The sequence below is a fragment of the Schistocerca cancellata genome, chromosome 1 (genome assembly GCF_023864275.1).
Source record: "Schistocerca cancellata isolate TAMUIC-IGC-003103 chromosome 1, iqSchCanc2.1, whole genome shotgun sequence".
Taxonomy (NCBI): Eukaryota; Metazoa; Arthropoda; class Insecta; order Orthoptera; family Acrididae; genus Schistocerca; species Schistocerca cancellata.
Window position 1 is genome coordinate 495,751,945 of NC_064626.1, and position 14,556 is coordinate 495,766,500.

A 14,556-nucleotide genomic window follows, 5' to 3' on the forward strand; every position below is an offset into this window, starting at 1 on the left:
CGAATGTTATTGCCAAACTTTCGAGTGTAATTATTGAAGTATCTGTGATCTGTTCGTGTATGCATTTGTGTGTGCGTTTGTGTGTGTGTGTGTGTGTGTGTGTATGTTTACTTTTTTTTTGCTATGCTTTTGTGTGTGTGTGTGTGTGTGTGTGTGTGTGTGTGTGTGTGTGTTTGTGTATTTTGGTGTGGTATAACTTTTGTGTGTGTGTGTGTGTGTGTGTGTGTGTGTCCAGATGGTGTGGGGAAGAGTTTTTTAGTTTTATGTTATCATTTTCTTTATTAAGTGTAGTAGGGAGCCTGTGCTGATGTGTGTTTGTTCATTTATCACATGTTTGTTTTCTGCTATGGCTTTCTGGATGTGGAAGTTTTCTTGCATTTGTATGAGATGTTTGTCATGGTTGTTTATTCTCATTATTTTCATTTCTTGTTCCATGTTTGTAGGATGATGGTTATGGTGTTTTAAATGCTCTGCAAATGCGGAATGGTTTGTTTCATACTTCCAACATCTGATATGTTCTTTGTATCGTGTTTCAAAATTCCTGCATGTCAGGCCTATGTATTATGCATCACAACTTTGACATTCAAGTTTATATATTCCCGATTTTTGGAATTTGTCCCTCTTGGTAGCTGGCTGGCTTAGGTGTGATTGGAAGGTTTGCCCAGGCTTATATGCTATTTTGAAGCCCTGTCTCTTTAGGATGTTTGCAACTCTGTGTGTTAGTTTATGTGTGTAGGTCATGGTGTACCATCTGGTTCTTTTCTGTGTGGTGTTGTCATTGTGTGTGTTTGTTGAGTGTGTTTGTAAGTTTTCAGCTTGTGAATTCTCTTATATTCTGGTAATTTTGTGATTGTTTTGTATTTGTGCTTTTATTTTTTGATTGAGCCTGTGTACCACATGTGTGTCATACCTGCTGTTCCTAGCTATTTGTATGATTGTACTCATTTCTTGTTCATAGTTCCTCTTGCTGAGTGGGATTCTGTTTAACCTATGTAACATGTGTCTTAGTGCTGCAAGTTTCTGGCTGTGGGGGTGGTTGGATGTGGAATGTATTATTGTGTCTGTGGCTGTTGGTTTTCTAAAGACGTTAAATGTATGTTTGCCATTTTCTTTTTTTATTGTAATGTCAAGAAAATTTATTTGATTTTCTTTTTCTTTTCCAAGTGTGAATTTTACGTTCTGATGAGCTTTGCTAATTTCCGAATGGAGTTCATCTATTTTTTTCACTTGGCTCAGCTACCAGACAAATAATGTCATCCACGTATCTGTACCAATATATGATTTTGAAACTTTCATTAGTAGTTATATTTTCAAATATCTGATTTTCTAGATGACTGATGAAAATGTTTGCTAGTGTTCCTGATATTGGGGATCCCATGGGCAGTCCATCAGTTTGTAGATAATATTCTTTCTCGATGTGAAAGTAGTTTTGTTCAGTTTCCAGTCTGAGCATATCTGTTATTTCTTTTAATGCGTCTGTGGTGAGGTTGATGTGGGATGAGATATTTTGTTCTATGATTTCTATTGTTTCTGTGATAGGGATGAAGGTATATGTATTTTCTATGTCGAATGAAATCAGTGATGCTGTGTGTGGTACCTGTATGTTCTTTACGTTTTCTATTAGGTTTCCTGTGTTTACCATTGTTCTGTTGTTTTCTACTTTATAGTGTTTTGTAATTAACTTTTGGAGGTGTTTGGCTATGTGGTATGTTGGGGCTTTCTTGAAGTTGATAACAGCTCTCATTGGCATTACGTCTTTATGTGCTTTCGGTTGTCAGACGGTCCATATGTAAAAATTATCAATATACCGTAATATTACACGCAACTGAGGAAGACAGGACTACAAAAGTAGCGAATTTCGTTCTGCAAAAAATGGCTCTGAGCACTGTGGGACTTAAGATCTGTGGTCAGCAGTCCCCTAGAACTTAGAACTACTTAAACCTAACTAACCTAAGGACATCACACACATCCATGCCCGAGGCAGGATTCGAACCTGCGACCGTAGCGGTCACGCGGTTCCAGACTGAAGCGCCTAGAACCGCACAGCCACACCGGCCAGCTTCGTTCTGCAGTTTCGATTTCAAATTGCTCAGTCTCTATGACGTCATGTATCCTATGTGTCGCACAATGATATAATTTTGTACGTACATTCAACGGCATATGTCGATACTGTCTGTAAAATGTGTTGCGAATAGAGTTAGCAGGAAAGAAGTAATGAATTTAAACGTCTTGAATGATAAGGCAGTTTTTGACGCATCTCATTGCTTATGACTTCATAACACCTGACTTGCGTGTCGTGCAATAATATAATTGTGCAGGTACGTTCAGTGGTATGTGAGGATACTGTTTGCAAAATGTTTCGTGAATACAGTTACTAGTAAAGTGGCAATAAACTAAAATGTCATGCCTTAAGCGGCATATTTACAGCATGAACAACGAAAATAGAGTAATCGACAAACTTTTCTTCCTTTCATAATTTCGTGGGAGTTGTAAACGAGAATAAGTTTCGTAAGGGTTTGAAATTGTATATAAAACGTGTCGGAAGTCACCAAGTACCCTCTAGCGGCAGAGGTCTGCGACTTGCACCAGCGAAGCGGGAAAATCGACAGAGCTGCAATACTAAGTGCCCCAATACTGGATGAATAAAGTCTGCGAACAGGCGCATCACGAGCTATGCTACAGTTTCACCCGGATCCTCACCTCTTTCATAGGTAGGTGGTTCTTACAACAACAGCGATAGTCTCCAGACAGTAAGTGATATGTCTACAAAGTTTCGATGAAATCGGTCCAGTGGTTTAGGAGGAGATGTGCAACACATACAGGGTGGTCTATTGATCGTGACCGGGCCAAATATCTTACGAAATAAGCGTCAAACGAAAAAACTAAAAAGAACGAAACTTGTCTAGCTTGAAGGGGGAAACCAGATGGCGCTATGGTTGGCCCGCTAGATGGCGCTGCCATGGATCAAACGGATATCAACTGCGTTTTTTTTTAAACAGGAACCCCCATTTTTTTTACATACTCGTGTAGTACGTAAATAAATATGAATGTTTTAGTTGGACCACTTTTTTCGCTTTGTGATAGATGGCGCTGTAATAGTCACAAACGTATAAGTACGTGGTATCACGAAACATTCGCCAGTGTGGATGCTATATGCTTCGTGATACACTACCCGTGTTAATATGGACCGTTTACCAATTGCGGAAAAGGTCGATATCGTGTTGATGTATGGCTATTGTGATCAAAATGCCCAACGGGCGTGTGCTATGTATGCTGCTCGGTATCCTGGACGACATCATTCAAGTGTCCGAACCGTTCGCCGGATAGTTACGTTATTTAAGGAAACAGGAAGTGTTCAGCCACATGTGAAACGTCAACCACGACCTACAACAAATGATGATGCCCAAGTAGGTGTTTTAGCTGCTGTCGCGGCTAATCCGCACATCAGTAACAGACAAACTGCGCGAGAATCGGGAATCTCAAAAACGTCGGTGTTGGAAATGCTACATCAAATTGGTTGAAATGGCTCGGAGCACTATGGGACTTAACATCTGAGGTCATCAGTCCCCTAGAACTTAGAACTACTTAAACCTAACTAACCTAAGGACATCACACTCATCCATGCCCGAGGCAGGATTCGAACCTGCGACCGTAGCAGTCTCGCGATTCCGGACTGAAGCGCCTAGAACCGCACGGCCACCACGAATGCTACATCAACATCGATTGCACCCGTACCGTATTTCTATGCACCAGGAATTGCATGGCGACGACTTTGAACGTCGTGTACAGTTCTGACACTAGGCACAAGAGAAATTACGGGACGATGACAGATTTTTTGCACGCGTTCTATTTAGCAACGAAGCGTCATTCACCAACAGCGGTAACGTAAAGCGGCATAATATGCACTATTGGGCAACGGAAAATCCACGATGGCTGCGACAAGTGGAACATCAGCGACCTTGGACTGTTAATGTATGGTGCGGCATTATGGGAGGAAGAATAATTGGCCCCCATTTTATCGATGGCAATCTAAATGGTGCAATGTATGCTGATTTCCTACGTAAAGTTTTACCGATGTTACTACAAGATGTTTTACTGTATGACAGAATGGCGATGTACTTCCAACATGATGGATATCCGGCACACAGCTCGCGTGCGGTTGAAGCGGTATTGAATAGCATATTTCATGACAGGTGGATTGATCGTCGAAGCACCATACCATGGCCGCACGTTCACCGGATATGACGTCCCCTGGATTTCTTTCTATGGGGAATGTTGAAGGATATTTGCTATCGTGATCCACCGACAACGCCGGACAACATGCGTCAGCGCATGCCGCGCGGGATTAGCCGAGCGGTCTTGGGCGCTGCAGTCACGGACTGTGCGGCTGGTCCCGGCGGAGGTTCGAGTCCTGCCTCGGGCATGGGTGTGTGTGTTTGTCCTTAGGATAATTTAGGTTAAGTAGTGTGTAAGCTTAGGGACTGATGACCTTAGCAGTTAAGTCCCATAAGATTTCACACACATTTTTGTACAGGCGTCAGCGCATTGTCAATGCATGTGCGAACATTACGGATGGCGAACTGCTCGGTGTTGAGAGGAATGTCGTTACACGTATTTCCAAATGCATTGAGGTTGACGGACATCATTTTGGGCATTTATTGCATTAATGTGGTATTTACAGGTAATCATGCTGTAACAGCATGCGTTCTCAGAAATGATAAGTTCACAAAGGTACCTGTATCACATTGGAACAACGGAAATAAAATGTTCAAACGTGCCTAAGTTCTGTATTTTAATGTAAAAAACCTACCTGTTACCAACTGTTCGTCTAAAATTGTGAGCCATATGTTTGTGACTATTACAGAGCCATCTATCACAAAGCGAAATATGTGGTACAACTAAAACATCCATATTTCTTTACGTAGAACACGAATATGTAATAAAAAATGGGGGTTCCTATTTGAAAAAAAAAACCGCAGTTGATATCCGTTTGACCCATGGCAGCGCCATCTAGCGGGCCAACCATATCACCATCTGGTTCCCCCCTTCAAGCTAGACGAGTTTCGTTCTTTTTAGTTTTTTCGTTTGATGCTTATTTCGTGGGGTATTTGGGCCGGTCACGATCAATGGACTTCCCTGTGTACATACATGCACTGAGGTGACAAAAGTCATGGGATACCTCCTAATATCGTGTAGGTCTCCTTTTGCCCGGCGTAGTGCAGCAACTTGACGTGGCAAGGACTCCAAAAGTCGTTCGAAGTCCCCTGCAGAAATATTGAGCCACGCGCCCTCTATATCCGTCATGTATAGGAAAGTGTTGCCGGTGCAGGATTTTGTGCACGAACTGACCTCTCGATTGTATCCCATAAATGATGAATGTGATTCACTCGGGCGATATGGGTGACCAAACTATTCGCTCGAGTTGTCCAAAATGTTCTTCGCGCCAATAGCGAACAACTGTAGTCCGGTGAGATAGGGCAGCCATCCATAAACATTCCATCGTTTTTTGGGAAAATGAAGTCCATGTGAAAGTCAAATAGCGGGGCATTCTGATAATTGCAATGTAACGCCTCTCCTACCCCCTCCCCCCTCCCGCTCTGCCACCCTTCCCCCGCTGTTGATCCACGAAGCTCAATTCTTCAATAACGGAAACCAAAGCATCTAATTCAACAAAAGTAGATGGTGTATCGAAGAATGTAATAATGTAATACACGAACGGTCCTCCGGCCTGATTGCTTGCAGTATGTTGTGAACTACATGCACCTCCGTAACCTATAATTCCAAGACTAAGGCTTAGTCCGTATTTCCTCAACATACCTGGCTAAGATCTCAAGGGAGGCCTGCGCCGCCGAGAATGTTTTCACTTAAATTCACTCTCAATGCGGGGTGATAATTTCAACCTGAGTGGCCGCGCGGTTCTGGCGCTGCAGTCTGGAACCGCAAGACCGCTACGGTCGCAGGTTCGAATCCTGCCTCGGGCATGGGTGTGTGTGATGTCCTTAGGTTAGTTATGTTTAAGTAGTTCTAAGTTCTAGGGGACTTATGACCTAAGATGTTGAGTCCCATAGTGCTCAGAGCCATTTGAACCATTTGCTTCCATCACATGGAAGGCGGCGTATTCTGAGCTCGTACCCCAAATGTTTGTTTTCAGAAAGGACAAGCGGGGACAGCCACAACACCCCATGTTCAGCAATAAATACCTGAAAAACAAAGTTCAGTTAGTGTCATTATACAAGACAACATACCACATTCAAATGCAAACAAGAAAACAACCAATGGTGAATGATATTAAGAGGACAAACCACCCCTCCCCCCCCCCCCCTGCCACCGCCTTGTCCCAGGAAGAACCACGGTCTGAACGACAGTTCAAAATGCGCCCAGCACTCAGGATAAATTACGCGGAAGGTCTTGACCGGGGTTTCTGTAAACCTCATTCACTATTATTATGAAAGATTATAAAGTGCAAACATACATTTGCAATAGGCAAATTTTCTAAGTATGCTCATCGTCTATTGGCGCTTAGTAAATTTAAAATAGACTGAAGCAAAAAAAAAAAAAAAAAAATAATAGGATAAGAACTAGCCCATAGTGCACTTAAATAAAACTGAATAAGAAATAACGGAATTCACTCTAAATTTGAGTTTACACATTTAGGAAGAAAAGGGAAAAAACTATCAGTGCCAATGTACGGCTTAATTATTCTGATGAAGGGTACGAGACTGGAATAGAAGGGAGAACCGATAGAGGTATTCAAAGTACCCTCGGCCACACACCGTCAGGTGGCTTACGGAGTATGGATGTAGATGTAGATTACGAGTATACCACAAATCACATCTACAAACCGGATTCCGACTAATATGAAAACTCGAATTTGGTAGGTAATAAAGACAATTACTTATAAATGCATTCCATTAACATAGTCCTTCTACATCTAAAAGCCCCTTTAGTTAAGGAAACTTGGTCAGTGTCAGATAATAAAACCTAAAAAATTATTATCACATTAAGAAGCGGCAAATCATGGCTTTTAAAAAACAGAAACCTGGTCAGCGCTAAATAATAAACTTAACAACCTGGGCAACGGCCGTCCACGTCCCTGCAAAATATTGACAGAACAGAGTGAAATTCTTTAAATTACGTTAATTAAAAGACGAAAAAGGTTATCATGTATTTTTAAAACAGGAAAATAAAACAAATGTATTACAATTATTGCGGCAGAAGCCCATAACAAGGTTACGTAAGTTAATTTTCTGCTGTTTGAGGTGTTGCAGGAGGAGGTAGGCTCGGCGAAGACGATGTCGGCAGTCGATACGCGCAGGTGGGTGGTCCACAAGAGAACTATGGGGTCAAAAGGTTCGGTGTCCTCTGCGTGTGTCACAAGACTGAAACAAACTAAGGGAGCGTCTCAGTTGCGGCACCACTAGCCTCTTTCACAGACTCCTGTAATCCGGTGTTCAGTCAGGAAAGGATTTCCTTAGTAGCCACCACTTCCACAAAAGCCCACAGTTTTCCTCACAAGGAGTCACCAGTCGTTATACAATTTTAAATATTTTTACCCTTTCAGAATTACTGCTGAGTGTAAGAATCAACAATACGATTACAAGAATTACGTCTCAGTCATTGCAGCTCCCTTATTCTGTCGAGCCGGCCGGAGTGGCCGAGCGGTTCTAGGCGCTACAGTCTGGAACAGCGCGACCTCTACGGTCGCAGGTTCGAATCCTGCCTCGGGCATGGATGTGTGTGATGTCCTTAGGTTAGTTAGGTTTAAGTAGTTCTAAGTTCTAGGGGACTTATGACCTAAGATGTTGAGTCCCATAGTGCTCAGAGCCATTTGAACCATTTTTGAACCATTTATTTATTTATGTTAATAATACTGTAGAACACAACTAAAAGACAGACAACAGTTGGTACTTTTAATGTATTCCAAGTCAACTAAATTCAGAAAAGATATAACAAGAAGTCATTTCCGAATATTTGTACTTGTCACAAATAATTAGTTTTGCATACACGGTTGTAAGTCAATTATTATCCGCAACTTAGCTATATTTTTGTTTATTTTGGTACCACTGTCGTTTTACGTTGATGACGCATGCTTTGTTAATTTGTTGTTATATCATTGCAATTTTCATGCTCTAGGTTAGTTTCGTTATCGCTGCCGTGCTGTTAATCGTGGCTGCTCCGCTGTATATTTGCACCAAAGAAGGGCAAGGTTCAGTGATCTGCTTTTTTTGTGGTCGGTAGGTGTATCAGGGGCCGAAATTCATCGAAGACTTTCGGTACATTACGGGAACAGTGTTTTGCCACAACGGAGTGTCTACGAATGATTGAAAAGTTCCGAAATGGTCGCACAAGCGTTACGCACGATGAAGGAGCCGGACGACCGTTTACCGCCACAAATGAAGAAACCATTGAGCGTACACGGACGAAGCAATGAAAGAAACGGTGTATTCCTGGCTCATAGCTCAATCGAGAACCTTCTTTTATGAGGGCATCAGGAAGCTTGTACAACGATGGACCAAGTGCGTTGAAACGCAAGGAGACAATGTCAAAAAATGATGTTCTTGTAAGTTTTCTGTTTGATTACAATAAAATTTTATAACAACTTTGCTGATAATAATTGACTTTCCTTCGTGATATAAATTGAACCATCATAAAAAGGCGACTTGTTGCAGTTTATTTCTGAAAATCTTTATTCATCACAGTCACACTGTTCCATATCCATCATGGATAAATGTTTTAGGTTATTACGTTGGCTGAAAAAAAAAATGAAGCAACCCGAAGGGCAGGAAACGAAATGATACTTCACGGCGTTGAGAGGGTATGAGATTACAAAATCTAGTGCTATTTACAAATAATGATCCCATTTATCAGTATGACGTTGCACTCCCTTTGGTCTGGATGCATGCACTGATTAGACTGGGAAAGGTGTCGTAAAGCCGTTGTATCTTCTTTTGTAGCCATCTGGTCAACGACTGATCCTCGATGTCATGGAACCTGTCACTGGCATGGGGTTGACATCCTAGTTGGTTCCACACGTTTTCTATTGAAACATCTGGGGATCTCGTTGACCATGAAATTACCTCATCACGACGCAGACAGTTCACAGAGACCCATACCATGTGTTGACGAGACTGTCCTGCTGGGAAATGGCACCACGGTACTGCCACTTGAGAGGCAACACATGAAGACCCAGGATGTGTCTGACACACCGCTGCGCCGTCAAAGTTTCCTCAATCACTACTGGGCACTGCACTTGCTGGCGACGGTCATCAGTGTAGTGTAGAAGCACGACTGATGGCTGAACACACTACGACGCCATGCATCAGTAGTCCATGCGTCCTGGTCACAACACCACACCGAAGTCAGCTGTTCGTATTGTGATAAAAACGGCAGGCTACGCATGGGGGGGGGGGGGGGAGTAATTCCCTAGTCCGGCTACTGTTAGGCTATGACCAATGGCGTGGGATGACTCAAAGTCTATCATAGAGTCTCGGACGGCAGGCGCATTTGTAGAGGGGTTACAATGTGCTTGGTGCACGATACGGTGATCGGTTGTCCGATGTGGTCCACAACAAACTTGACCACGAGTGCGCTTTCCCATACGTTCCTGTAGAGTCCAACATCGGACGACTGTTACCTCCAAAATCCCCACAAATCAGGATATTGCACGATTTGACCAGGCGGCCAAATGGAGATCCACAGTGACCAACTTTCAGACTGTGTCAGTTGCTGATAACGCAGTCTCACATGATTACATGGCATCTCCGTGTCTTTCACAGTGATCACTCAGCATCGGACGCAGTTCACGGCCCTTATACATTCTACCAGGCCTAGTAACACTGAACACGAACAATACTACTGCGCTCTGGTGGCCGTTCTACCTATCAGAGAGAATTATAACTCTAATGTACCAAGTTTTGACGTCCGATCATGTCTTCTCGGTACTTTACATTTCCTGTCAGGCTGTGTACTTCCTTTTTACAGAGTCAACTCATTTTGTACTTGACCCACAATGATTTATTTGCGGTGTATATTGATTGCGATTTACATATATCAAATTCATGCACCTTCATGTATATTTCCTTAGTGTTAGTTTCTCTAACACACTATTTTAGGCGATACATTACGCAAAGGTAATAACGTTTGATATAAATTTATCTTCTAAATTCAATCAGAGTTTTGTAACTATTCCAGTTCATGGTATTTGTTTGGATTATACCGTTACCAACATCATAAAATTTTGGGGTTATCTGGTCTCTGGGGAGTTCGCCTAAAACTCATTGTGATGCTAGAAACTCTGCCTTATCTGCTAACCTCTTCATTGATATTCTTCCATGTATAATACTTGTTTCATATAACTGTAGAATGGTTGTGTGAGACTTAAGCTCACATTGTTACTGACACAGCTCATGAACGATTGTGTGCCTCATTAACGTGCCTTGTCGGCTATTAACCTTGCGCATTTTTTCTTTTCTTCTATGTTCGTTCAGGATCCCAGTGTATCAGTGCATTAAATTTGATCCGCGAGGGATTAGCCGAGCGGTCTGGGGCGCTGCAGTCATGGACTGCACACATATGAACATTAAATTTGACGTATAACTCAGAAGAATAATTTTCGATACGATCTTGGCCACAAGATACCGTCTTTCCAAATGTCCAACGATCCTGTGTCCGTTAGTTTGTAATCCATCTTTAATCTAAAACGGTATCTTCGATTCTTATATGCACGGATTTCGACTGAGATGGAAATACCGAATACCACCTAAAACGCAACTAACGCAACTGTTGCCTAAATTTTGGGTGCAATCGATACACCAGTCAACTAATTGTACAGTGATATATATATATATATATATATATATATATATATATATATATATATATATATATATATATATATATATATATATATTGAACTTACTTCACAATTTCATGGACCTCAGCCTTTGTCATGACAGATTGCTTGCTGTAATTGAAGGAATTTCACACAGATACTTTAGTATAGTATTATGAGGAAATACAGAGAAAATAAAGACAAGCATCATACAAACTGATACACCATGTGCGTGGGAAACTCATGGTACTCAAAACATACGTCTGTACTTGGTCTTCACTGTAACCTCCACGTGATGCAAAATTTAAGAACTTGAGTTCCCAGACAAAAGGAGTGGGAAATGACGGCTGTCGCGTGTCTCATCAATTATGGATCCTCCACTTTCTGTCGCTCCGATTCACGGCTGGTCACCGAGTCAGCCGCACCGATAACAACGTTTTGAATAAGTGAGGAAACAACTTCGCGTTCCCGTAACGATCAAGGCTGAGTAATTTATCGAGCCAAATACGTCTCGTTGCAGGCTGCTTTACATAATGCTATCGCGGAACGATTCCGGCCTTCTCTAACAGAACACTTTTAGCGTACGGTGAACACCAGGCTCGGATGTAATCACATTTCTGTTGTTAGTTGGTTTGCGTCTGGCGAAAATATGATGCTCTAACACTGCTATCGTCGTCCAAATGAAATACTCTTTTTATATTTCCAGTACATATTAACTACGACAGTGAAACAAAGTTGCCTCTCACATCACCCTCCTCGAAAAAAAAAATCTGTAAATTACAAGCACATATTGATTGGATCAATAATTAATTCAACTGGTTCAATGAATCAAAAACTGGTTTGGTAACTGGTTAGGGGTTTAATATAATATAGGATTGTAGATGGACATCAAATTAATAAAACATTGGAATTATGACAAGTAAAGACACATTAACACAGATACCATCTTCATATAGTTAAGGCTAACCGGCCATTGACCTTCTTGTTCTGTGCGGATGCAGACGTATTGCTCGAACTCTTACGGGACTCGGTAAGATTGTCTGCAGCGAGTAATGAGTGTAATGGGCAGGGACACTACGAATGTAGTATGTGGACATTAAGTTGGGAATGTGGGTCTCACGGGGAGCGTCCAAGGGATAAATCCCTGCAGTCGCACTGTCCTCTGTGCCCTCGGTGGCTCAGATGGATAGAGCGTCTGCCATGTAAGCAGGAGATCCTGGGTTTAAGTCCCGGTCGGGGCACACATTTTCAACTGCCCCCGTTTATATATATCAACGCCAGTCGACAGCGTACGGTCTTGATTTAACTATCATTTCTCTAAAACAGAGGTGTGAAATTGCAGTGATCAGTTTTTCGACAATTTTATTTTCATACCCTGCCAGTAAAACCAACTTCGGCATTGAACCCGAGGTTAAAGTGCTTTCTGGAATGCACTAAAAACAGGCCATAATTGATTTAGGGGCTGTGCTTTGTTTTTTTTAAGTGACCTTTGAAGTTCTCATCCACTATAATCTTGCAATTACTAATTAGGTTTGCACAGGGCCCACTCTACATTTTCTGACGCCTATAAGAGTATTTTCTTGTTTACACATATAATACAAGATTTTTAGTACAGCACAATTTGCGAAACTTCATTACAAAACAAGGGTCAACAGCAAACAAATAGTAAATTATCCAACGATCGTTATTGTGGATAGTCCAGAAACAATGAAAGTGGTAATACTGAAGGCCAATGTGTAACAGAACAGCAATCACTGTTCCACCAATTTTACAATCAATAACTCTGAGAAGTTAATTTTACTGGGAGCACATAAAAGATGGTCTAAGGCTCTTTTAAAGGCTCCATCCTCGTCCACTTTGATGTGAAATGCAGTTTTCAGACGAAAAATATGTGGACCGTTTCAGAAGTACAACGTCAGATTTCTTCCCTAGAATTTGGAGATGCGCTGTCTGTCGGAAGTGACAGTAACTTGATGCGCTCACTCAGGAGACTCTGAATAATACATACGTAACGTTTCGTATTCGTAGCGTTGTTTTCGGCCGAGAAAAAAAAAGCGATGCATTACTTTCTGGGCATCCCTCGTAATTAAGAGGGAACCAGTTAAGGTTTTATGATTATTTTGTGAATATTTAGTGACTTTATGACATGGTTTTTGTGTGGTATTCGTTTTGACATCAATCTTTTTGGTATTGCTTCACTTGATACTTGCTTATAGTGGCTCATGGTTTGGTAATACAGTTTGTTACCAGAATACATTTGCGCACCCACAACCCACAGTAACTTCTATTTCTCAGCTTACTGCTGCTGATAAACCTACGTTTCACAATACAACAAAATTCACGCCGTATGACACAGCTGTCATTCACGAAGATGCCCTTGCCATCGGGAAAGCCATCAAGTATAAGGGACACCAGGGTGTCCGCAATAATGTTCATTTAGTCTTCAGCTGTCATGATGCCTTCGTTTACCGCCTTGTTACATAAAAGCCCAGATGAATGTCCCCCAAAGTTTAGTACAGCCTTCACCAAGCTTCGCCCATGGTCCAGTGTGTCTTTTAAGCAGCCGTTCGCCATGATGAGATTGTATCCGGACACGAACATCAACCTACTGTAAGAAGAAACACAATTCTCTCGACCACGAGCCACATTTTCAATTATCCAAAATCCATTCTCGATGACCCATAGCAACAGTAACTGACGATGTTCAAATGGTTCAAATGGCTCTGAGCATCTGAGGTCATCAGTTCCCTAGAACTTAGAACTACTTAAACCTAACTAACCTACACACATCCATGCCAGAGGCAGGATTCGAACCTGCGACCGTAGCGGTCGCGCGGTTCCAGACTGAAGCGCCTACAACCGCTCGGCCACAACGGCCGGCTCAAATGACGATGTCGTGGATCCAAAAAAGTAGGGGTCGACTGCTGTGGACCTTCATGTTCAACAAGGCCCCTGAACGGTGTGATCGGAAACATGTGCTCGGAAACAGTCATGCCTGCATCCCCACTGAACTCTCGCCAGATCTGCAACAGAAAGCTGCCTGTCCTGCATTACAGCGTGGGCAAGTCTCCGTTCTGTGATGAGGCGAGGACATCCAACACGTGCTCGCCTACTCGTCGTTTCATCGTCCTTCAACCACTTTGCATAGAAGTTCACGCAGTAACAGCTTCGTAGTTTACGACAAGTTCGTCCCTGGGTGTCAGTCCATAAAAATCTGCTCTTTGTGAAAGTCGCATATATCGATGGATTTCTCCATTTGTGATCCTTGTTGTTGCTGGAATGAATCCCCATTCGTCCCTACTCCGTTTATAGAGGGCGTTCCAGGAGGAGTGGTCAGTACTCAGGGATATGACAGAGGCCATAATTTGATGGAGAAAAATCCAATAAACATAGTCTCTAAATTGCATACCTTAAGAGCTAGGAGGACTTCATCTTTCAAAATGTGAAACAAATCTCTTCTACTCCAAGCTCTTTGCCTGAGGTTTAAAGTGCATATCTTACATCTACCGGGTGATCAAAAAGTCAGTATAAATTTGAAAACTTAATAAACCACGGCATAATGTAGATAGAAAGGTAAAAATTGACACACATGCTTGGAATGACATGGTGTTTTATTAGAACAAAAAAAAGTATTGCTAGACGCGTGAAAGATCTCTTGCACTCATCGTTTGGTGATGATCGTCTGCTCAGCCGCCACTTGCGTCATGCTTGGCCTCCCAGGTCTC

General features: G+C 42.1%; 1 non-coding gene across 1 annotated transcript; it reads left to right on the forward strand.

Moving 5' to 3' along the window:
* The first annotated feature begins 11,997 nt into the window (after positions 1-11,997).
* On the forward strand, positions 11,998-12,072 carry Trnat-ugu (transfer RNA threonine (anticodon UGU)). The gene has a single exon. It is a non-coding gene; the product is annotated as a tRNA-Thr (tRNA).
* Positions 12,073-14,556: the final 2,484 nt, after the last annotated feature.